This window comes from Lithobates pipiens, unplaced genomic scaffold, assembly GCF_037356315.1.
Source record: "Lithobates pipiens isolate NorthernLeopardFrog02 unplaced genomic scaffold, aLitPip1_a1.2 Scaffold_30, whole genome shotgun sequence".
In the NCBI taxonomy this organism is placed as follows: Eukaryota; Metazoa; Chordata; class Amphibia; order Anura; family Ranidae; genus Lithobates; species Lithobates pipiens.
Window position 1 is genome coordinate 163,292,971 of NW_027507791.1, and position 24,654 is coordinate 163,317,624.

The 24,654-nt window shown below is 49.5% G+C and overlaps 9 pseudogenes; all 9 read right to left on the reverse strand.

Annotated features, from left to right (window-relative positions):
• Positions 1-467: 467 nt before the first annotated feature.
• Positions 468-587, reverse strand: LOC143950013 (5S ribosomal RNA; annotated as a pseudogene).
• A 750-nt stretch (positions 588-1,337) lies between these two features.
• LOC143949086 (5S ribosomal RNA) lies at positions 1,338-1,456 on the reverse strand (annotated as a pseudogene).
• Positions 1,457-1,615: 159 nt separating this feature from the next.
• Positions 1,616-1,734, reverse strand: LOC143949963 (5S ribosomal RNA; annotated as a pseudogene).
• A 1,994-nt stretch (positions 1,735-3,728) lies between these two features.
• Positions 3,729-3,847, reverse strand: LOC143948650 (5S ribosomal RNA; annotated as a pseudogene).
• Positions 3,848-3,948: 101 nt separating this feature from the next.
• Positions 3,949-4,067, reverse strand: LOC143948732 (5S ribosomal RNA; annotated as a pseudogene).
• Positions 4,068-4,386: 319 nt separating this feature from the next.
• On the reverse strand, positions 4,387-4,505 carry LOC143946063 (5S ribosomal RNA; annotated as a pseudogene).
• Positions 4,506-17,627: 13,122 nt separating this feature from the next.
• On the reverse strand, positions 17,628-17,746 carry LOC143948360 (5S ribosomal RNA; annotated as a pseudogene).
• Positions 17,747-20,732: 2,986 nt separating this feature from the next.
• Positions 20,733-20,851, reverse strand: LOC143948060 (5S ribosomal RNA; annotated as a pseudogene).
• Positions 20,852-20,951: 100 nt separating this feature from the next.
• On the reverse strand, positions 20,952-21,070 carry LOC143949420 (5S ribosomal RNA; annotated as a pseudogene).
• Between the last annotated feature and the right edge of the window lie 3,584 nt (positions 21,071-24,654).

Consider the following 24,654-nt stretch of genomic DNA (forward strand, 5'->3'; position numbering starts at 1 on the left):
TAAATAAGTCAATGCCAACAACTTAAAAAAAAAAGCCTATGGCATCGAGAAATCTCAGGCGGTCTCCTATCCAGGTACTAAACAGGTCCCAACCCTGCTTAGCCTCTGAGATCAAATGAGATTTGGCTCTTTCAGGGTGATGCAGCCACAGTAGATTTTTCAGGCACGCTCAAATCTCTTGACAAACGCCAAGATGGTCACCTTGGGAAACAAACAAAAAAAACAAGTCAACGCCAACAACATAAAAAGAAGCCTACAGCACTTAGTATTCCCAGGCGGTCTCCCATCCAGGTACTAACCAGGTCCCAACCCTGCTTAGCCTCTGAGATCAAATGAGATTTGGCTCTTTCAGGGTGATCCAGCCATAGTAGATTTTTCAGGCACGCTCAACCCTCTTGACAAACGCCAAGATGGTCACCTTGGGAAACAAACAAAAAAAACAAGTCAACGCCAACAACATAAAAAGAAGCCTACAGCACCTAGTATTCCCAGGCGGTCTCCCATCCAGGTACTAACCAGGTCCCAACCCTGCTTAGCCTCTGAGATCAAATGAGATTTGGCTCTTTCAGGGTGATCCAGCCATAGTAGAGTTTTCAGGCACGCTCAACCCTCTTGACAAACGGCAAGATGGTCACCTTGGGAAACAAACAAAAAAAACTAGTAAACGCCAACAACATAAAAAGAAGCCTACAGCACCTAGTATTCCCAGGCAGTCTACCATCCAGGTATTAACAAGGCGCGACCCTTTCTAGCCTCTGAGATCAGCGGAGATTGGGCGCTTTCAGGGTGATGTGCCCATAGGCAATCTCTTTGGGCACTCTCATCTCTCTTGAAAAATGCCAAGATAGTCACCCTGGGAAACAAGCGAAAAAAAACAGGTCAACGCCAACAACATAAAAAGAAGAATACGGCACCTGGTATTCCAAGGCTGTCTCCCATTCGAGTACTAACTAGGCCCAACCCTTCTTAGCCTCTGAGATCAGAAGAGATAGGGTGCTTTTAGGGTGATGCGGCTGTAAGCGATCTCTTTAGGCACTCTCAACCCTCTTGACAAATGCCAAAATGATCACTTTGGGAAACAAGCGAAAAAAACAGGTCAACACCAACAACATAAAAAGAAGCCTGCGGCATCTGGAAAACCCAGGCGGTCTCCCATCCAGGTACAAACCAGGCCCAACCCTGCTTAGCCTCTGAGACCAAACGAGATTGGGCGCTTTCAGGGTGTTGTGCCCGTAGGCAATTTCTTTGTGCACTCTCAACCCTCTTGGCACATGCCAAGATGGTCACCTTGGGAAACAAGGGAAAAAAAACAGGTCAACGCCGACAACATAATGAGAAGCCTACGGCACCTGGTATTCCCAGGCTGTCTCCCATCCAGGTACTAACCAGGCCCATCGCTGCTTAGCCTCTGAGATCAGATGAGATTGGGCTCTTTCAGGGTGATTTGGCTGTAGGCACTCTCTTTGGGCACTCTGAAGACTCTTGACAAAGGCCAAGATGGTCACCTTGGGAAACAAGCTAAAAAAAACAGGTCAAAGCCAACAACATAAAAAGAAGCCTACGGCATCCAGTATTCCCAGGGATCTCCCAATCAAGACACTAACCAGACCAGGTCCTTTTATGGCACCTGGTCTTCCCAGGCAGTCTCCCATCCAGGTACTAACCAGGCCTGACGCTGCTTAGCCTCTGAAATCAGACGAGATCGGGTGCTTTCAGGTTGATGTGGCCGTAAGCGTTCTCTTCAAGACACGCCCAACCCTCTTGACAAACGTCAAGATGGTCGCCTTGAGAATCAAGCGAAAAAAACAGGTCAAAGCCAACAACATAAAAAGAAGCCTATGGGCTTACAGCGGACCTTAAAAGATGGGACCCACTAGCTCTGTCATGGTTCGGACGCTGTAATGTGTTGAAGATGAACGCGATGCCACGACTTCTGTATCTACTACAAGCCTTACCTATCAAAATACCCCAGACTTTCTTTCATGCGGTTCGCTCAATCTTTATCAAGTTCCTCTGGCGCGGCAAACATACGCGTATTGGTAGGGCAATGCTATTGCGACCGAAATTGCGGGGAGGTATTGGCTTCCCGGACCCTGCTCTATATTACACAGCGACGCACATGACACGGGTGGTTGACTGGTGCCGGCATGGGGAACTGAAGCTATGGGTCAAGCTAGAGCAGGAGATGGCGCGGGTTCCACTGGCTGGTCTGCCTTGGGCGGGGAGGCCTTTGGAGCCCTGTGTGACTACTCACCCGTTAATTGGCCCCTCGCTCACCGAGATGGATAGTATTTTTCACCTTTCCCACCTGACTAACTTCCCTTCTCCTATGACCCCAATTATTGGACATCCTAGATTCCCTCTGGGCCTGTCTGACCAGGCCTTTACCAGGCAAGCCCCGAAAGGGCTTCTGAGAGCAGCCCTATTTCTTGGACCCACGGGCTGGATTCCCACGGGGACCATACTGCTAGAGCAAGTACCTGCTGCATTGGATAGCTGGAGAGCTAGACAGCTCATCCATTTCCTCGGATCACTACCTAACCATTCGTTCTTCTCTAGACAATTCCACCCCTTCGAGGAACTTCCTAGCTAAATGGAAAAGGGACTTACAAACTACATTCTCCAAACCACAGAAGGACAGAATACTCTTTCTCGCTCATAAGTCGTCACTCTGCAGTAAATATCAGGAGATCTCATATAAGCTGATCACACGCTGGTATCGTACACCGGTGGTGTTGGCCAAAATATTCCCCGGGCAATCTGACCGCTGCTGGCGCTGTGAGCAACAGGCTGGCACCATTCTCCACATTTTCTGGGAATGCCCTAAATTACAAACATTCTGGCAGCCTGTCCTGAGACTCATCCACAAGTTCACAGACATTTCCTTAGCCAATGATCCCGCACCAGTTCTTCTCAATCTAACTCCTATGTCGAGAAAGCGTTATCATAAGTCCTTACTTAAACATCTCCTCAATGCAGCTAGGGCCTGCATCCCAAGTCAGTGGAAACAGCAATCTGCTCCAACGGTGACCCAGTGGTTCGCAAGGGTAAATGATATTGAACAGTCAGGAAGACCTGACTGCCACAATGAGGGATAAAAAGGAGGAGCATAGGAACAGATGGTTCTACTGGACCCAGTTTCGCTTTTTGGAAGAATACCTCCGCGAGACATAGTAAGCTCATGGTGATCGTTGGAGATCGCTGTTTCAAACGTTGGACAGCTGATGAGCTGGTGAGCCAAGGGCGTTTCTTGCTCCCAGGGAGGGGACCCCACCCTATCCACTCTACCCACGACACCCCCTTACCCCTTCTTTTCCTTTTCTGCCATTTCCTTCCCCAATCTTCTCTTTCCCCTTCTCCCTCCTTTCAGTTCTACTATTTCCCTTCTTAACTCAAAAAAGGGAAAAGAAAATGGTATGTTCCGACCCCATTTGACTACTACACAATACTCTTCCCCTATCTATGGATATCTAAACTCTTCGAGGGTAGCAGGGCTAGTATCAATAATATTTTAAGTGGTAGAGGATCCCAACGAGATGGAGCTTTAATCTCATCTTGATATGACCGCAAAGCTGTACACGTGCTATTCTCCTCGGACTTCTTACCATTGGCTCTGATATCCATGCAATATGATCGTTTGTTTGTAACTATTTGTATCACACATTCGGTGAAGTTGCCTTTGCATTGTATGTCGCATACTACTAAATAAAAAAAAATAAAAAAAAAGAAGCCTATGGCACCTGGTATTCCCAGGCGGTCTCCTATCCAGGTACTAACCAGGCCCGACACTGTTTAGCCTCCGAGATCAGACGAGATTGGGTGCTTTCAGGGTGATGGGGTCGTAGGTGAGCTCTTCGGGCACTCTCAACCCTCTTGACAAACGTCAAGATGGTCACCTTGGGAAATAAGTGAAAAAAAAAACAGGTCAAGGCCAACAACATAAAAAGAAGCCTACAGCACCTAGTATTCCCAGGTGGTCTCCAATCCAGGTACTAGCAAGGCCCAACCCTGTTTAGCTTCTGAGATCAGAGGAGATCGGGCGCTTTCAGGGTTATGTGCCCATAGGCAATCTCTTTGGGCATTCTCAACCCTCTTGACAAATGCCAAGATAGTCACCTTGAGATACAAGCAAAAAAAAACAGGTCAATGTCAACAACATAAAAAGAAGAATACGGCGCCTGGTATTCCAACGCCATCTCCCATCCAGGTACTAACTAGGCCCAACCCTTCTTAGCCTCAGAGAAGAGAAGAGATAGGGCTCTTTCAGGGTGATGCTGCTGTAAGCGATCTCTTTAGGCACTCTCAACCCTCTTGACAAATGCCAGGATGGTCTCCTTGGGAAACAAGCGAAAAAAAAAACGAATCAACGCCAACAACATAAAAAGAAGCCTACAATAACTGGTATTCCCAGGTGGTCTCCCATCCAGGTACTAACCAGGCCCGACTCTTCTTAGCCTCCAAGATCAGACGAGATTGGGTGCTTTCAGAGTGATGTGGCCATAGGCAATCTCTTCAGGCACTCTCAACCCTCTTGACAAACACCAAGATGGTCACTTTGGGAAACAAGCGAAAAAAAACAGGTCAACGCCAACAACATAAAAAGAAGTCTACGACACCTGGTATTCCCAGGCGGTCTCCCATCCAGGTACTAACAAGACCCGACTCTTCTTAGCCTCCAACATCAAACGAGATCGGTTGCTTTCAGGGTGATGTGCCCGTAGGCAATCTCTTCAGGCACTTTCAACCCTCTTGACAAACGCCAAGATGGTCACCTTGGGAAACAAGCAAAAAAATAAAAATAAGTCGGAAGCTAGAGACAAAACGGCCCGAGTCCTCAATTTAATCCATGCGGCGCATGTACAGGGAAGGCCCTTGCTTATGTTGTCAACGGACGCGGAGAAGGCCTTTGACAGGGTGGCCTGGCACTTTTTTTTTTTAACAGAAAATTTTTATTAGACAAACCAGCATTACATTGCAAAGAATAGTAAATCCAATATTACACAGTTGTAGAAAGGAAAAAAACACCTTCATCCAGTAATCATTCTTAAATTAATAATCCAGCAGTACAGATAACAGGAGTAACCATTACTCTATAATAAATGCAGGACAACCCCAGCGGAACTTTACAGCCATCAAGCAGGTACCTGACATTTGCGCGAGCCCACGGAGGGGGGGGGGGGGGGGCAGGGAGGAAATGGTCGGGAGAGAGAGAACAGGGCGGTCAACCGGGTGGGGGGGATCCACCACCGTCTCAGCTCAACTCAAAGTTAGGGGGAGGGGGAACCAAGATCAGCGGACGCGTCTATCCAGGAGGACCAAATTTTATCAAATTTCCCTGGGTATTGTCTACTTTCATAGGTCAACTTATACAGGGGGAGCTCCAGGTTCACTGATCTCCTCCACGAGGCAGGGGTAGGGGGGTCTTCGAGTTTCCATCTCAATAGAATCTCGCGTCTGGCATAATACAATGCGAAGGTAAGGCACAGTTTGCAGTACCTGTCCCCCTCAACGTCTGCCAAATGGCTCAATAGTAGGGTTTGAGGGTCGACCTGAATGTTCGACCCGGTCACAGCATTTAGCGTAGAAACCACTTCCTCCCAGTAGGGCTGGATTTTGGGACATGACCAGACCATGTGCCAGAAAGTGCCCACCTCCTGTTTACACCTTTGACAATTAGGGTCCCTTTGGGGGTAAATACGCGCCAGCCTCTGCGGGGTGAAGTAGGCCCTATGCAGGAATTTAAATTGTATAAACCTGTCTTTCGCGGCTATCATTGTTGGAATGTAAGAAGTCAGGCACTCCTCCCATTCCTCCTCCCCTAGGGACGGAATGTCCAAACTCCACTTCTCCCGGGATTTGGTCAAACTAGTGTCATGTTCCACCGTGAGGTAAAGATATAAGGTCGACAGGGTTCTCCCCATCACCCTGGAAGTCAGTAGATGTTCAATGGAGTCCGATTCCAGAGTCAGAGGGGCAGGAAACTGAGCCCCAAAGGCGTGCTTCAGTTGCCAATATCTGAACTGGAAAGAAAGTGGAAGCTCATATGTACGTCTCAGTTCTTGGAAAGTCGTTAGCCTACCCTGATAAACTATGTGCTTTAAAGTGACGATTCCTCTTTTCGCCCACAGAGAAGGGTCTGGGATACTATTCAGGTGAGGGAGCATGGGGTTGCCCCATAGGGGCATATGTGGGGAGATGTGGTTGGGCTTTCCATAGCTCCTCCTTGTCTCCCGCCAGACCCTCACCGTGGTACGCATCAAGCCCGTCATGGAGGAGCTCGCTCTAAGCCTCCGAAATGGTAGGTTACTCAGAGCTGCATAGGAGCCAAGGATGGCTGCCTCCAGGGTGACCGCCGGGTTTTGTGTGGGCTGGGAAGAACCACCACCGAATTGTGACCAAAACGGCCGCCCAGTAGTAAATCTGAAAGTTTGGGAGCGCCAGGCCCCCCCCACCCGATAGTGGGAGATATAGTATCTGCTTACCTACCCTGGGGGGTCTCCCAGCCCAGACAAAGGATATCAACAGACTCTCCAGTCTCTGGAAAAAAGTCCTGGGAATGTGGATGGGGGTATTACGAAAGAAGTACAGGTACTTGGGGAGATAGATAATTTTTAACAAATTGACTCTGCCCACCTGGGATAAAGGGAGAGATCGCCATGCCTCGCACCTAGCCCCTAATTGTGTCATGAGTGGCTGTATATTGTCCTCCAGATAGTTCTGAACTCTACCACTGACCTTAATCCCCAGGTATATAAAACTTTCCACTCATTTAAGCTGTGGATGAGGCACGCGAGGGGTCAAGGAGTGGAGTGGGAAAACAACCGATTTGTCCCAATTGATGCGGATACCTGAGTACCGACTGAATCGATTAATCAGTTCCAATGCAGTGCCCAAAGAAGACGACGCGTCCGCTAAATAAAGCAGAGTGTCATCTGCATACAAGGACAGCTTTTCCTCGATGGGCCCTACTTGTATCCCCTTTATCCCAGTATCCGCTCTCAGCAAAATAGCCAAGGGCTCCATCGCGAGGACAAATAAGGCTGGTCAGAGGGGGCACCTCTGTCTCGTACCCCGGGCCAGTTGAAACTGCCCGGAGAGACAGCCATTGGTACGGATTCTAGCAGAGGGGCTGTGGTACAGCATGCGGATCCAATTCGTAAATCCTGGGCCAAATCCAAATCGCGAGAGCACCTCCCATAGGTAACCCCACTCGACAGAGTCGAAAGCCTTCTCAGCGTCGAGCGAGGCCACTACACCCGTCTCCCCCCGGCCGCTCTATCTATGTGCGTGAGTAGGCGTCTGATATTAATGTCTATGCCTCTGCCTGGCATAAAACCTGTTTGGTCACTATGGACAAGGGCCGTGATGACTAAGTTAGTCTGTTGGCCAGGATTTTGGCCAGTATTTTCGTGTCCACATTTAACAGTGATATAGGGCGGTATGACGAACACAAGGTGGGGTCTTTCCCCGGCTTGGGGATCACCACTATGATCGCCTCGCTCATGGTGTCGGGAAGTTTATCAATATGCGACGACGCAGAGAATAGATGGTGGAGTCTTTCAGAGAGCTCCGTAGCGTAGTGCTTATAGAATTCCGCCGGGATTCCATCCGGTCCCGGCGTCTTACCCACCTGCATAGATTTAAGCGCCCGAAGAATCTCCAGAACCGTGATAGGTGCGTCCATCCTATTTCGGTACGTTTCCGCGAGGATTGGTATATCTATGTCGGCCAAGTAGGTCGTTAGTTCTTCCTTACTGTAATCTGACCTAGAGGTGTAGAGAGATGTATAAAACTCCGCAAAACAGTTATTAATCCCATCTGGGGTGTGAAGCAACTGACCGGATTTGTCCCTGATATGTGAAATGCTCAACCCGCCTGCCTGTTCTCTGGAGAGCCAGGCCAGCATCCTCCCCGACCTCTCCCCCTGCTCAAAGATCCGCTGGGACTGAGCCAGCATTCTCTTCTGGGTGAGAGAGGTACGAAGATCAACAGCCTCCCTGGTCAGGATTTGCAGTTGCCGATAATGTTGGGGGTCCCGAGTGCGGACAAAAAGAGCCTCCGCGCAGACCGCCTCTCCCTCAGCTTTTTATAGCTCTGCTCTACATTCCCTGCGTATTTTGCCAATGATAGTCTGATAGTGCCCCCTCGTGGTAGCCTTAAAGGCATCCCAGACTACCGTGGCCCCTAGCCGAACCTGCATTCTCCTCCCAATAGCTGTTCAATTCGGTCCTAAAATGAGCATCCACAGCGGCATCTGAGATCCAGAACCTGGAAAGCCTCCATAGTCTAACCGCTGGTCCCAGGGAAAGATCCAATGTCAGAAACAGAGGTGCATGGTCCCATATCCCCCTGGGCAATATTTGTATGTCTACGACCCTTGGAAGGACTGGGCTCCGCGCAAAGACCAAGTCAATGCGGGAGAATGTTTTATGGGTGGCAGAGTGACATGTAAATGCCCGAGACCCGGGGTGTCTCCACCTCCAGACATCCGTCAGGCCATATGTGTCTGCCCAGGCAGCCAGCCCAGGTCCATGGTGTCCCCCCGGAGTCAGTCTGTCCATGTCTGGGTCAGGAACTAGATTAAAATCACCCAGGATAAGAGCATTATCAGAGGCAAATTTGGCCATCTTGCTAGTGATTTGGTTCAGCACCAGCAATGAGGCCGGCGGGGGCAAGTATAATCCCACAATGGTCCAGGTCATTGAGTAAATTGTCGCATGAATAATGACATACCTGCCGTCCGGGTCCAAGGCCAGATCCAGGAGCCGAAAGGGGAGGGACTTCAATACTAGGACACTTACCCCCCTGGCAAAACTAGAGTGGGTGGAGTGGTAATGGTACCCCACCCAGGGTTTTTTGAGGGAAAGAAGTCTACTGCCGATGAGGTGCGTTTCCTGGAGTACGCATATGTGTGGGTTATAACTTTGAAGAAATTGGAACACCAGGGATCGCTTAACCGGGGAGTTCAATCCCCTGGTGTTCCAGGATACAATGTTAAGTATAGACATGGATTCTGGGGGCAGTGGAAGGATCAGGATCATTGTGGAACCCTGCTCCCGGATTGGACCGCTGGACCCGGGACATACATATCCGAGAACAATGCAACACTGAAATATCAATATTTTTAGTAAACAAGTACAACAAAACTAAACAGAGAACAAACAGATAACCCCAATAACCATACATGAAAAAAAGAATTTGCGCAGCAACAATCTAAACTATTGTTAGAAATTAGCGCCCTTGAGTCACAACACAAGGCCAGTCTCGCTCAAGCCACACTACATAACCTAACAATGAAGAGGGAGGAGTTGAAGGCCATGTACCATGAGCAATGGAAACGGGAAGCCCGTAGGGTGTCACAAAAATTCCATGAATGGGGTAATAACCCGGGGAGGCTTTTGGCTAGTTCCCTACAACAGGCAAAAACCAGGGCTTTCATTGATAAAATTAAGACAGCTTCTGACGCTCTCACGCATGAGACCACAACTATAGCCAAGGAATTTCATGCTTTTTACCAACGCCTATACCAGTGATGGCGAACCTTGGCACCCCAGATGTTTTGGAACTACATTTCCCATGATGCTCAGCTACACTGCAGAGTGCAGGAGCATCATGGGAAATGTAGTTCCAAAACATCTGGAGTGCCAAGGTTCGCCATCACTGGCCTATACCATGTCCCTCACGCTGTGCCGGACTTGGTGGTTAGGAGAACTCTGATCCAAGAATATCTACAGCAGGCCAACTTGCCCAAACTGAACTCTGACGCCCTCACCTCATTGGAACGGAGAGTTTTCTGTCCAGGAGTTCAAAGTAGCACTGAAGGCTATGGCGAGTGGCAAGGCCCCTGGACCGGATGGCTTTACGGCCTTTTACTATAAGGCCTTTGCGGAGACCCTGCTGCCGCGTCTCACCTCTTATGCTAACACGATCTCACAGGGGGGGACACTCCGTCCGGAGACGCTGCATGCACATATCTCGGTGATTCCTAAGTCAGGGAAGGACCCTAGTTTATGCGGGAGTTATCGACCTATATCTCTCTTGAATCTAGACGCTAAACTGTATGCCAAAGTTATAGCAAACAGGCTTCTACCGCTACTTCCACGCTGGGTTTACAGTGATCAGACTGGGTTTATCCCGGGTAGGGAGGCACGCGACAATGCTCTCCGCACCCTGTCCCTGATAGCTTGTGCTAGGGGGTCCGCCCAGCCCACCCTGCTACTTTCTACAGACGCGGAAAAGGCGTTTGACAGGGTGGACTGGGAGTATCTCATGGCGACCCTGTCTCACTTGGGAATCAGCCAAACTTTTCTATCTCACATTTGAGCACTATACTATTCCCCTACAGCTCAAATTCGTGTTAATGGTACCCTAAGTGAATCATTTACACTCTATAATGGTACACGTCAGGGCTGCCCCCTCTCGCCGATTTTATTCGCTCTATCCCTGGAACCCTTCCTCTCTACAATTAGACACAATCCAAACATCCATGGGATCACTGTTGGTGATCGAGAACACAAATACGCTGCTTATGTGGATGATATTCTGTTCTACATACAACAACCCCTGATTTCCCTTCCCAATCTGATGTCTGCCTTCTCACAATTCGGTCTCATATCTAATTTTAGAATTAACATGTCCAAATCGGAGATTCTTAACGTCTCTATCCCTGGGGAAACTGTGGTTCGTCTTAGAGACTCCTTCCCTTTTAGCTGGCAAACACACAAAATGAAATATTTAGGCATCTACCTCACACCTAAACCCCAGACTCTATTTCGCGTTAACTATATACCCCTTCTTAATGCAATTCGAATGGACTTACAAAGATGGTCCCAAGTCGCACATTCGTGGTTAGGGAAAATTTGTGGGATTAAGATGAATATCCTACCCCGGATTCTGTTTTTATTCCAGATGATTCCAGTGGGTATTCCAGCTAGTTTTTTCACACTCATAGATTCACTGATTTGCAGATATGTTTGGAACGGAAAGCATCCGAGACTGTCCCGAGCCCTTCTAACCAGACCTAAACGGCTGGGGGGCCTGGCTTTACCTAACGTGAAACTTTACTTTTTAGCTGTTGTTTTCAACAGGATATCAGACTGGAAATATCACAAACATTCTAAACTATGGGTTGCCCTTGAATTGGCGCTCAGTGGCACGGACCTCTACACCCAAGTGTGGATTCCCAGGAAACATAGGTCGTTAGCACCTAGCTCCTCTCCTCTCACCTATTCTACTCTACGGATCTGGGACTCGATATGTAAACAGCACAAGTGGTTATATCACTCTCCCATTATGCCTCTGACGGGTCATAATTACTTCCCACCAGGAAACATTGACCCCAGAATTCATTCCTGGAATCTGGGTAATACACCACATCGCCAACCAGGATGGCATTGTGCCTTTATCTCAACTAATTCCTCCCTCACGGGCAACGCCCATGGATCACTGGACCTACCGTCAACTGGCTGCCTTTGTACACTCCCTGCCGAAACCATTGCGCTCACTGGCTGATTTAACACCAATTGAATCGGCCTTCACGGAGGACCAGCCGGCGGAGAGGCCTTTATCCTTTTTTTACCACGCTTTACAGCTTTTGTTGATTAAGGGCTTCCCCTCCTTTTTGTCTAATTGGGAGAAAGACCTGCGCAGCGAGGTTACGGAGGCACAAAAATCGACTATATTATCAATGGCTCATCTAACATCTACGGCCTCCCACACGGCAGAAGTGAACTATAAATTGTTAACGAGATGGCATTATACCCCAGCTGTCCTACATAAGTTGTTCCCTCAGACATCGTCTCTTTGTTGGAGAGGCTGTGGGGAACGTGCCACACATGCCCATATCTGGTGGTTCTGCCCACTCATACGGCCATACTGGCTAACTATTCTACATTGGATGAAAGTCATTCTGGGTTATGAGTTACCCAATGACCCATGGGTCATACTTTTTCATGGCACTGGCTCCCCAGCAGGATCCTATAGAAAATCTTTGACTCCACATTTGCTTAATGCTGCAAAGGCACTTATTCCACGTAGGTAGAAGCAACCCACGGCTCCCTCTTTACGTCAGTGGCTGATAGAGGTAGATCGCATGTATTATTTAGAGGATCTTACCTACTCTCTACAGAATAAATCGGACCTGGGGAAAAAGATTTGGTCCTGCTGGTTAGCCTTCAAGTGTACAAAGGGGTATACGGACATTATTTCACAAGATGGATAAGTTATTGTACTATCAGGTGTCCCATCTCTTTGGCGGGGATAGGGCCGAGGCAGACCCTTCCTCTCTCTTCCCCTTCCTCCCCTACCCTTTCTGGTTCTTGACCTTCTTCTCTCTATCTTTCCTTTCCACTCTTTTTCTCCCCTCGCTTCCTTTCTATTAGCTTGGTACGATGTTATTTGATTGGCGCACCAAGGGACTTTGCAGTCATGCAGTCGCAGTCCCAATTATTGGTTGGTCACTGCTCTTTTTGTTAAGCTGGTTGGCTTAGAACATAAACGGATATTTACTTTCGAGTTGCTAACACCTCGGTGTAATATGCCTTGCACTATAACATCTGCAGCCCCTGTCTTACTTTGCATTGTATACTGTATGTGCCAGGCTTCCTGTTATTGTTTCTTTGTTTTCTTCTTTTTCAATAAACATAAATTAAACAAAAAAAAATCAAAGGATTTCCTGAGCTTCTGAGTCTCCACCGAGTAGTCAGGGAAGATCATCAGTCTGGCATTCTGATACTGAAGGTCACCGACCGCTCTAGAAGCGTGGAGAACTGCATCTTGGTCTCTAAAATTAAAGAGGCGGAGGATGAAGGTTCGCGGGGGGGCTCCAGGAGGCCCCGGTTTAGGTGGTACACGGTGTGCCCTTTCCACTGCGTAGTGAGGCGAGAAACGAGCATCAGGGAGGAGGTCCCGCAGCATGCCCTTCACAAAGAAGGTGGGGTTGTTCCCCTCAGCCCCCTCTGGGAGGCCGACAATGCAGAGATTATTGCGCCGGTTCCTATTCTCGGCATCTTCAGCTCTGTATTCCAAGGCTTTAACTTTAGTTTGAAGGGTGCGAAGTGCAGCTCCATGTTCGGACACTGTGTCTTCAGTATTGCTCACCCTTTGCTCGGTCTCAGTAACCCTGGATCTGAGTTTGTCTATATCCTGTCTGATAAGACCCATATCCAACTGCATGGCTTCCATTTTGGCTGTTAGGGTGGTTTGACAAGTGGCAATGGCCACCATGACCTCCGCCAACCAGGGAGGCCGGGACTCGGCTGGATCCATGGGGGCCATCTGGGAAGCTCTATGGGCACTCCGTGTGGTACGGGTCTCCTCCTGGGGGACCAAGTCTGCCCGGGGGGGGTCTGGCTGGGATGGAAAAGACAGACGCTTGTCCCCTTTACTAAAATTCTTGCCTGAGTTCTGGCGCCTCATTCAGATGGAGTGGCGCAGGACAAGTCCAGGTGGGTTCAGAGAGCCTCCACCGGCAGATCTCTGATGCCCCGGCTGTAGAGTCCAGGTGTCTTCGGGCCGTGAAGGGAGGGCTGTGGTGTGTGTGGGCAGAAGGGCCCGTTCCCGTGCCCAGGGCCGCCCTTGGTCCGTCGGCTGGGGTTCTCCAGGACAGCTGGGGCGTTAAAGAAGTCCCCCGCCCGGTTTCACCCTGCAGGGGCCGTCAGGGGGGCCGCCCCCGAACTAATCGATGTCCCAGAGGGCCCTGTATACTGGGGGGGCGGGGGGGTCAGCAACCTCCCCAAGACAGGGCCCCTCTCCTCCCTATATGATGTGCAGGCTAGGCAGGGGACCTCACCTCAGAGCAGGGGGGGATTGCAGTTTGGAGCCCCCGGGCAGTCCGCAGGCCATCAGGAAAGGCCCCGGTCGTGGCCTACTCGCCTCCGGATGTCCAGGCTCTGCCCCACCTCGTATGGGGTCCGCCACAGGCCGTAGGGGGCGTCACTCCGGGAGTGCTGCAGTTGCTCGGGCGGGGGCCGTCAGGAAAGGCCGCGGTCGCGGCCTACTCACCGCCGGAGGTCCGGATTCCGTGTCTGGGCCGCAATCATCCGTCAGGCAGGGGTCCACCCTCTGTGCAGCCACCGGTCTCGGGGGTCCCGAATCGATCCTCTGCGGACACCGCGCTCCGCCGCTCGGGCAGGGGCCGCCAGGAAAGGCCGCGTCTGCGGCCTAAAACATTGTCAAGGCCGCGGAGCGGCCGGTAGAGCGCGGTGCCCTCAGTCCTCTCTCGCTGGGCCACGGGGCTAACAGACACCAACAACGGGCTCCGGAGGGGCTGAATGTGGAGGAGGAAAGACAATCCTGGATCCGGGAAAGTTTACCAGAAGCGGAGCTCACTAAAAAAGCAGCCGCTCACAGTGCCATCCTGGCTACGCCCACCCTGGCTGCGCCCCCCGGCCTGGCACTTTATGCAGGCCACCCTGGAACATATAGGTCTTGGCCCCAACATGATGAGCTGGGTAATTTTGCTTTACTCCACGCCGTCGGCAGTGGTACGGGTGAACGAGTGGTGCTCGGACTCTTTCCCCATCACTAATGAGACGAGGCAGGGGTGCCCTCTGTCTCCCCTAATTTTTATTCTGACACTGGAACCCCTTATGTGTCACGTTCGGAATGACCCGAATATTACTGGCATATCCAAACCCTCGGCACACCACAAAATTGCGGCGTACGCTGACGATCTAATTTTTTCCGTCTCCAATCCACACATTTTGCTTCCCAATATACTCGCGTCTCTCCGGCGATACGGCAGCCTATCAAACTATAAAATCAATTGCGCCAAGTCGGCTGTATTGAATAATATCGGTCCCGGATGGTGAGGACAAGAGGCCTGGTTCGGGCGCTGTAATGCATTCAAAATGACGGCCCTCCAGCGGATCTTATACTTGTTCCAGACATTACCGATCCGGTTACCCCCAATTTTTTTCAGACAACTGCAGGTGCTGCTCCGGGACTTTATTTGGGCGCGCAAACCGCCCAGAGCCCGTTTGCAATTGCTTGCCAGACCAACGGACAAGGGGGGTCTGGGTCTCCCAGATCTGAGACAATACTACAGAGCGACTCTGCTAGCGAGAGTCGTTGATTGGCATTGTAATGGCCCACACAAGCAGTGGGTGGAGATGGAGATTGAGGATGGATCCATTCCCCTATTGACCTCTCCGTGGCTCCTGTCCTCCCTACCAAAAGACCTCAGAGATCACACCATAGTGGGAGCTACGTTGGCTGTTGTGCGGAAGTTGTTCCGCTGCACACACATTGCTCCCCTGCCGTCACCAATGACTCCGGTTATAGGTAATCCAGACTTCCCACCGGGATTTACCAACAAGAAACTGCGACAGTTGACAGTGGTGGGGAAACAGCGTCTGGGAGAGGTGTGGCCCTCGGGAGGTCTCCCGACCACGCAAACTGTCGCCGAGCTTTCTGACCCTCCGCTTGACTTGTTTAGTGCTTATCAACTTTGTCACTTTCTTCTGGCCATACAAAGAACCCCTACACTCCTAGAGACCTGACGCCCTATGAATCCATCTGTCACAAAAGGGAACCTGTGCGACACACCCTCTCCCTCCTGTACAACCTATTGAGTAGTCAGGAGGAGGAGTCGACCCCACCATTTATCCACAAACGGGAGAGGGACTTAGGCATCACATTTACCCCACAACAGATAGGGAAGATCCTGACCTTAGTACATAAAGCTTCCATCGCAAACCAATATCAAGAATCAGGATACAAGATAGTCTCACGCTGGTATAGAGTCCCATACCTTCTGAATAAAATGAATAGATCGATCCCGGATGTTTGTTGGAGGTGCAATTCAGATACGGGGACCATGGGACACATTTTCTGGGCATGCCTGGCCTTGAGGAACTTTTGGGTGGAGGTGACCGGGACGATAAAAACTCTCACAAATGTAGATATCGCAGACAACCCAGCAGCGTGCCTTCTACACTTGACCGAACAGCCTATTCGAAAATACAAAAAAAACCCTCACGATGCAACTCCTGAACGCCGCCCGGCCTGCATTCCCACACTGTGGAGGCAGCCTCAGCCCCCATCCAAGGTGCTGTGGTATTCCAAAGTCAATCATATTCTCCGGATGGAAGAATTGACCGCCACCCTTCACAACACTGAAGAGGCATTTAGTGGTACATAGAGGCCCTGGAGGTATTTTACTGGTACTCGAGACTACATTCGGGAGGTGAGCAGCGTCCCTGTCCCAGAAAACGACTGAACATCTAACGTTTACCTACATAGGCCATGTCTGCCCTGGGTGGCATCCCCCCTCCCTTTTTGTCTTTATTTTTCTTTTTTTCCCCGCCGCCATCCCCCCCTCCTCTCTCTCCGTCTTTGCACTCTCTTCTCCCCCTGTCCTCCCTTTTGACTATGCCTTGTCTCCTTACTAGCCTACGGGACCCAGAAGAACCCCAGGGTTCTGGACACGACCGGCTCATATTTTACTCTGGTTCCCATAGGTCATGATAAGCTGGCTCGCTGTGGTCCCAGTTGTTCTCCATGATTACATTTGTCCGAACGGAGCTGCACTAGTTATACTGTACTACATGTCGGAGATGGGGTTTCTCTCTTTTCTGCATGAAGCTGTAGGACTCCCCTCTGAGAACCCAGAGTTATTTGGCTGCCTATTTTTTGTTACCATGTAATTGTGATCCTGGGTCATGCTGTATGGTTGACTGTTATATTTATGTTGTTCTACTTATACTTAATAAAAGAATAAAAAAAAATAAAAAAAAATAAGTCAATGCCAACAACTTAAAAAAAAAGCCTATGGCATCGAGAAATCCCAGGCGGTCTCCCATCCAGGTACTAACCAGGTCCCAACCCTGCTTAGCCTCTGAGATCAAATGAGATTTGGCTCTTTCAGGGTGATGCAGCCATAGTAGATTTTTTCAGGCACGCTCAACCCTCTTGACAAACGCCAAGATGGTCACCTTGGGAAACAAACAAAAAAAACAAGTCAACGCCAACAACATAAAAAGAAGCCTACAGCACCTAGTATTCCAAGGCGGTCTCCCATCCAGGTATTAACAAGGCGCGACCCTTTCTAGCCTCTGAGATCAGCGGAGATTGGGCGCTTTCAGGGTGATGTGCCCATAGGCAATCTCTTTGGGCACTCTCATCCCTCTTGAAAAATGCCAAGATAGTCACCCTGGGAAACAAGGTAAAAAAAACAGGTCAACGCCAACAACATAAAAAGAAGAATACGGCACCTGGTATTCCAAGGCCGTCTCCCATTCAAGTACTAACTAGGCCCAACCCTTCTTAGCCTCTGAGATCAGAAGAGATAGGGTGCTTTCAGGGTGATGCGGCTGTAAGCGATCTCTTTAGGCACTCTCAACCCTCTTGACAAATGCCAAGATGATAACTTTGGGAAACAAGCGAACAAAACAGGTCAACACCAACAACATAAAAAGAAGCCTGCGGCATCTGGAAAACCCAGGCGGTCTCCCATCCAGGTACAAACCAGGCCCAACCCTGCTTAGCCTCTGAAACCAAACGAGATTGGGCACTTTCAGGATGTTGTGCCCATAGGCAATTTCTTTGTGCACTCTCAACCCTCTTGACACATGCCAAGATGGTCACCTTGGGAAAAAAAACAGGTCAACGCCGACAACATAATGAGAAGCCTACGGCACCTGGTATTCCCAGGCTGTCTCCCATCCAGGTACTAACCAGGCCCATCGCTGCTTAGCCTCCGAGATCAGATGAGATTGGGCTCTTTCAGGGTGATTTGGCAGTAGGCACTCTCTTTGGGCACTCTGAAGCCTCTTGACAAAGGCCAAGATGGTCACCTTGGGAAACAAGCTAAAAAAAACAGGTCAAAGCCAACAACATAAAAAGAAGCCTACGGCATCCAGTATTCCCAGGCGATCTCCCAATCAAGACACTAACCAGACCAGATCCTTCTATGGCACCTGGTCTTCCCAGGCAGTCTCCCATCCAGGTACTAACCAGGCCTGACGCTGCTTAGCCTCTGAAATCAGACGAGATCGGGTGCTTTCAGGTTGATGTGGCCGTAAGCGTTCTCTTCAAGACACGCCCAACCCTCTTGACAAACGCCAAGATGGTCGCCTTGAGAAACAAGCGAAAAAAACAGGTCAAAGCAAACAACATAAAAAGAAGCCTATGGGCTTACAGCGGACCTTAAAAGATGGGACCCACTAGCTCTGTCATGGTTCGGACGCTGTAATGTGTTGAAGATGAACACGATGCCACGACTTCTGTATCTACTACAAGCCTTACCTATCAAAATACCCCAGACTTTCTTTCATACGGTTTGCTCAATCTTTATCAAGTTCCTCTGGCGCGGCAAACATACGCGTATTGGTAGGGCAATGCTATTGCGACCAAAATTGCGGGGAGGTATTGGCTTCCCGGAACCCTGCTCTATATTACACAGCGACGCACATGACACGGGTGGTTGACTGGTGCCGGCATGGGGAACTGAAGCTATTAGTCAAGCTAGAGCAGGAGATGGCGCGGGTTCCACTGGCTGGTCTGCCTTGGGCGGGGAGGCCATTGGAGCCCTGTGTGACTACTCACCCGTTAATTGGCCCCTCGCTCGTCGAGATGGATAGTTTTTTTCACCTTTCCCACCTGACTAACTTCCCTTCTCCTATGACCCCAATTATTGGGCATCCTAGATTCCCTCCGGGCCTGTCTGACCAGGCCTTTACCAGGCAAGCCCCGAAAGGGCTTCTGAGAGCAGCCCTATTTCTTGGACCCACGGGCTGGATTCCCACGGGGACCATACTGCTAGAGCAAGTACCTGTTGCATTGGATAGCTGGAGAGCTAGACAGCTCATCCATTTCCTCGGATCACTACCTAACCATTCGTTCTTCTCTAGACAATTCCACACCTTCGAGGAACTTTGCCTGGATGATTACCCAATTCGTGGTTCCCTCTCTAGGTCCTACCAAATCCTGACAGACACACAATCCTCCACGGATCCGCCCTTCCTAGCTAAATGGAAAAGGGACTTACAAACTACATTCTCCAAACCACAGAAGGACAGAATACTCTTTTTCACCCATAAGTCGTCACTCTGCAGTAAATATCAGGAGATCTCATATAAGCGGATCACACGCTGGTATCGTACACCGGTGGTGTTGGCCAAAATATTCCCCGGTCAATCTGACCGCTGCTGGCGCAGTGAGCAACAGGCTGGCACCATTCTCCACATTTTCTCGGAATGCCCTAAATTACAAACATTCTGGCAGCCTGTCCTGAGACTCATCCACAAGTTCACAGACATTTCCTTAGCCAATGATCCCGCAGCAATTCTTCTCAATCTAACTCCTATGTCAAGAAAGCGTTATCATAAGTCCTTACTTAAACATCTCCTCAATGCAGCTAGGGCCTGCATCCCAAGTCAGTGGAAACAGCAATCTGCTCCAACGGTGACCCAGTGGTTCGCAAGGGTAAATGATATTGAATGAATGGAAGACCTGACTGCCACAATGAGGGATAAAACGGAGGAGCATGGGAACAGATTGTTCTACTGGACCCAGTTTCGCTTTTCGGAAGAATACCTCCGCGAGACATAGTAAGCTCATGGTGATCGTTGGAGATCGCTGTTCCAAACGTTGGACAGCTGATGAGCTTGTGAGCCGAGGGCGTCTCTTGCTCCCTGGGAGGGGACCCCAGGGGACCCCACCCTATCCACTCTACCCACGACACCCCCTTACCCCTTCTTTTCCTTTTCTGCCATTTCCTTCCCCAATCTTCTCTTTCCCCTTCTCCCTCCTTTCAGTTCTACTATTTCCCTTCTTAACTCAAAAAAGGTAAAAGAAAATGGTATGTTCCGACCCCATTTGACTACTACACAATACTCTTCCCCTATCTATGGATATCTAAACTCTTCGAAGGTAGCAGGGCTAGTATAAATAATATTTTAAGTGGTAGAGGATCCCAACGAGATGGAGCTTTAATCTCATCTTGATATGACCGCAAAGCTGTACACGTGCTATTCTCCTCGGACTTCTTAAAATTGGCTCTGATATCCATGCAATATGATCGTTTGTTTGAAACTATTTGTATCACACATTCTGTGAAGTTGCCTTTGCATTGTATGTCGCATACTAGTATATATAAAAAAAAAAAAAGAAGCCTATGGCACCTGGTATTCCCAGGCGGTCTCCCATCCAGGTACTAACCAGGCCCGCTTTCAGGGTGATGGGGCCGTAGGTGATCTCTTCGGGCACTCTCAACCCTGTTGACAAACGCCAAGATGATCACCTTGGGAAACAAGTGGAAAAAAAAACAGGTCAAGGCCAACAACATAAAAGAAGCCTACAGCACCTAGTATTCCCTGGTGGTCTCCAATCCAGGTACTAGCAAGGTCCAACCGTGTTTAGCTTCTGAGATCAGAGGAGATCGGGCCCTTTCAGGGTTATGTGCCCATAGGCAATCTCTTTGGGCATTCTCAACCCTCTTGACAAATGCCAAGATAGTCACCTTGAGATACAAGTGAAAAAAAACAGGTCAATGTCAACAACATGAAAAGAAGAAAACGGCACCTGGTATTCCAACGCCATCTCCCATCCAGGTACTAACTAGGCCCAACCCTTCTTAGCCTCAGAGAAGAGAAGAGATAGGGCTCTTTCAGGGTGATGCTGCTGTAAGCGATCTCTTTGGGCACTCTCAACCCTCTTGACAAATGCCAAGATGGTCACCTTGGGAAACAAGCGAAAAAAAAAAACGAATCAACGCCAACAACATAAAAATAAGCTTACAATAACTGGTATTCCTAGGTGGTCTCCCATCCAGGTACTAACCAGGCCCGACTCTTCTTAGCCTCCAAGATCAGACGAGATTGGGTGCTTTCAGAGTGATGTGGCCATAGGCAATGTCTTCAGGCACTCTCAACCCTCTTGACAAACACCAAGATGGTCACTTTGGGAAACAAGTGAAAAAAAAACAGGTCAACGCCAACAACATAAAAAGAAGTCTACGACACCTGGTATTCCCAGGCGGTCTCCCATCCAGGTACTAACAAGGCCCGACTCTTCTTAGCCTCCAACATCAAACGAGATCGGGTGCTTTCAGGGTGATGTGCCCGTAGGCAATCTCTTCAGGCACTTTCAACCCTCTTGACAAACGCCAAGATGGTCACCTTAGAGACAATACGGTCCGAGTCCTCAATTTAATCCATGCGGCGCATGTACAGGGAAGGCCCTTGCTTATGTTGTCAACGGACGCGGAGAAGGCCTTTGACAGGGTGGCCTGGCACTTTATGCAGGCCACCCTGGAACATATAGGTCTTGGCCCCAACATGATGAGCTGGGTAATGTCGCTTTACTCCACACCGTCGGCAGCGGTACGGGTGAACTAGTGGTGCTCGGACTCTTACCCCATCACTAATGGGACGAGGCAGGGGTGCCCTCTGTCTCCCCTAATTTTTATTCTGACACTGGAACCACTTATGTGTCACGTTCGGAATGACCCGAATATTACTGGCATATCCAAACCCTCGGCACACCACAAAATTGCGGCGTACGCTGACGATCTAATTTTTTTCGTCTCCAATCCACACATTTTGCTTCCCAATATACTCGCGTTCTCTCCGGCGATACGGCAGCCTATCAAACTATAAAATCAATTGCGCCAAGTCGGCTGTATTGAATATATCGGTCCCGGATGGTGAGGCCAAGAGGCTCCGCTCCGCTTTTCCATTCTACTGGGCTGAAAAATCTATACGTTACCTGGGCGTTGACATCGCAGCGGATTTGGCGCAATTGTACCCGCTTAATTTTGTCCCTCGCCTGAATAGACTGAAATCTGATTTGGGAAACTGGCATGCTTTAACACTGACCTGGATAGGGCGCTGTAATGCATTCAAAATGACGGCCCTCCCGCGGATCTTATACTTTTTCCAGACATTACCGATCCGGTTACCCCCAATTTTTTTCAGACAACTGCAGGTGCTGCTCCGGGACTTTATTTGGGCGCGCAAACCGTCCAGAGCCCGTTTGCAATTGCTTGCCAGACCAAAGGACAAGGGTGGTCTGGGTCTCCCAGATCTGAGACAATACTACAGAGCGACTCTGCTAGCGAGAGTCGTTGATTGGCATTGTAATGGCCCACACAGGCAGTGGGTGGAGATGGAAATTGAGGATGGATCCATTCCCCTATTGACCTCCCCGTGGCTCCTGTCCTCCCTACCAAAAGACCTCAGAGATCACCCCGTAGTGGGAGCTACGTTGGCTGTTGTGCGGAGGTTGTTCCGCTGCACACACATTGCTCCCCTGCCGTCACCAATGACTCCGGTTATAGGTAATCCAGACTTCCCACCGGGATTTACCAACAAGAAACTGCGACAGTTGACAGTGGTGGGGAAACAGTGTCTGGGAGAGGTGTGGCCCTCGGGAGGTCTCCCGACCACGCAAACTGTCGCCGAGCTTTCTGACCCTCCGCTTGACTTGTTTAGTGCTTATCAACTTCATCACTTTCTTCTGGCCATACAAAGGGCCCCCTACACTCCTAGAGACCTGACGCCCTATGAATCCATCTGTCACAAAAGGGAACCTGTGCGACACACCCTCTCCCTCCTGAACAACCTATTGAGTAGTCAGGAGGAGGAGTCGACCCCACCATTTATCCACAATTGGGAGAGGGACTTAGGCATCACATTTACCCCACAACAGATAGGGAAGATCCTGACCTTAGTATATAAAGCTTCCATCGCAAACCAATATCAACGCTGGTATAGAGTCCCATACCTTCTGAATAAAATTAATAGATCGATCCTGGATGTTTGTTGGAGGTGCAATTCAGATACCGGGACCATGGGACACATTTTCTAGGCATGCCCGGCCTTGAGGAACTTTTGGGTGGAGGTGACCGGGACGATAAAAACTCTCACAAATGTAGATATCACAGACAACCCAGCAGCGTGCCTTCTACACTTGACCGAACAGCCTGTTCGAAAATACAAAAAAACCCTCACGATGCAACTCCTGAACGCCGCCCGGGCCTGCATTCCCACACTGTGGAGGCAGCCTCAGCCCCCATCCAAGGTGCTGTGGTATTCCAAAGTCAATCATATTCTCCGGATGGAAGAATTGACCGCCACCCTTCACAACACTGAAGAGACATTTAGTGTTACATGGAGGCCCTGGAGGTATTTTACTGGTACTCGAGACTACATTCGGGAGGTGAGCAGTGCCCCTGTCCCAGAAAATGACTGAACATCTAACGTTTACCTACGTAGGCCATGTCTGCCCTGGGTGGCATCCCCCCCCTCCCATTTTGTCTTTATTTTTCTTTTTTTCCCTGCCGCCATCCCCCCCTCCTCTCTCTCCGTCTTTGCACTCTCTTCTCCCCCGTCCTCCCTTTTGACTATGCCTTGTCTCCTTCGGGATCCAGAAGAACCCCAGGGTTCTGGACACGACCGGCTCATATTTTAATCTGGTTCACATAAGTCATGATAAGCTGGCTCGCTGTGGTCCCAGTTGTTCTCCATGATTACATTTGTCCGAACGGAGCTGCACTATTTATACTGTACTACATGTCGGAGGTGGGGTTTCTCTCTTTTCTGCATGAAACTGTAGGACTCCCCTCTGAGAACCCAGAGTTATTTGGCTGCCTATTTTTTGTTACCATGTAATTGTGACCCTGGGTCATGCTGTATGGTTGACTGTTATATTTATGTTGTTCTACTTATACTTAATAAAAGAATAAAAAATAAAAAAAAAAGTAAATGCCAACAACTTAAAAAAAAAGCCTATGGCATCGAGAAATCCCAGGCGGTCTCCCATCCAGGTACTAACCAGGTCCCAACCCTGCTTAGCCTCTGAGATCAAATGAGATTTGGCTCTTTCAGGGTGAACAGTCATAGTAGATTTTTTCAGGCACGCTCAACCCTCTTGACAAATGCCAAGATGGTCACCTTGGGAAACAAACAAAAAAAACAAGTCAACACCAACAACATAAAAAGAAACCTACAGCACCTAGTACTCCCAGGCGGTCTCCCATCCAGGTATTAACAAGGCGCGACCCTTTCTAGCCTCTGAGATCAGCAGAGATTGGGCACTTTCAGGGTGATGTGGCCATAGGCAATCTCTTTGGGCACTCTCATCCCTCTTGAAAAATGCCAAGATAGTCACCCTGGGAAACAAGCAAAAAAAAACAGGTCAACGCCAACAACATAAAAAGAAGAATACGGCACCTGGTCATCTTGAGAAACAAGCGAAAAAAAACAAGTCATTGCCAACATTGGAGGCTAAGCAGGGTTGGGCAATCAGTTTCCTTGCCTGAAATAAGCATCTCAGAACTGCCATCTGGCTGCTTCCTGGGTTTCCAACTCCTTCAACTAATCCCAGGAGACAATACTTCGCCTCCATCCTGGTGCAGTTTCCAAACACCCGATCAATGGTTCCTGTCACCTCCGTCCAGTAGCGGATCAACTTCGGGCATCTCCAAAACATGTGCATCATGTCTCCCCCCATGTTCCCGCACCGGGGGCAACTTTCGTCCGGCCGTTCGGCCAAATTGAAAAAGTTTACGAGGAGCATAATAAGTTCCATTTAATAAGAACAGATGTAACATCCTCTGTGAGGAGAGCCACAATTCCCCACAGGCAGGATTCATGTGGCCAATTATAGCTCAGAGGGATTTAGTACACACCCCACACTATATAAGGCCACCAG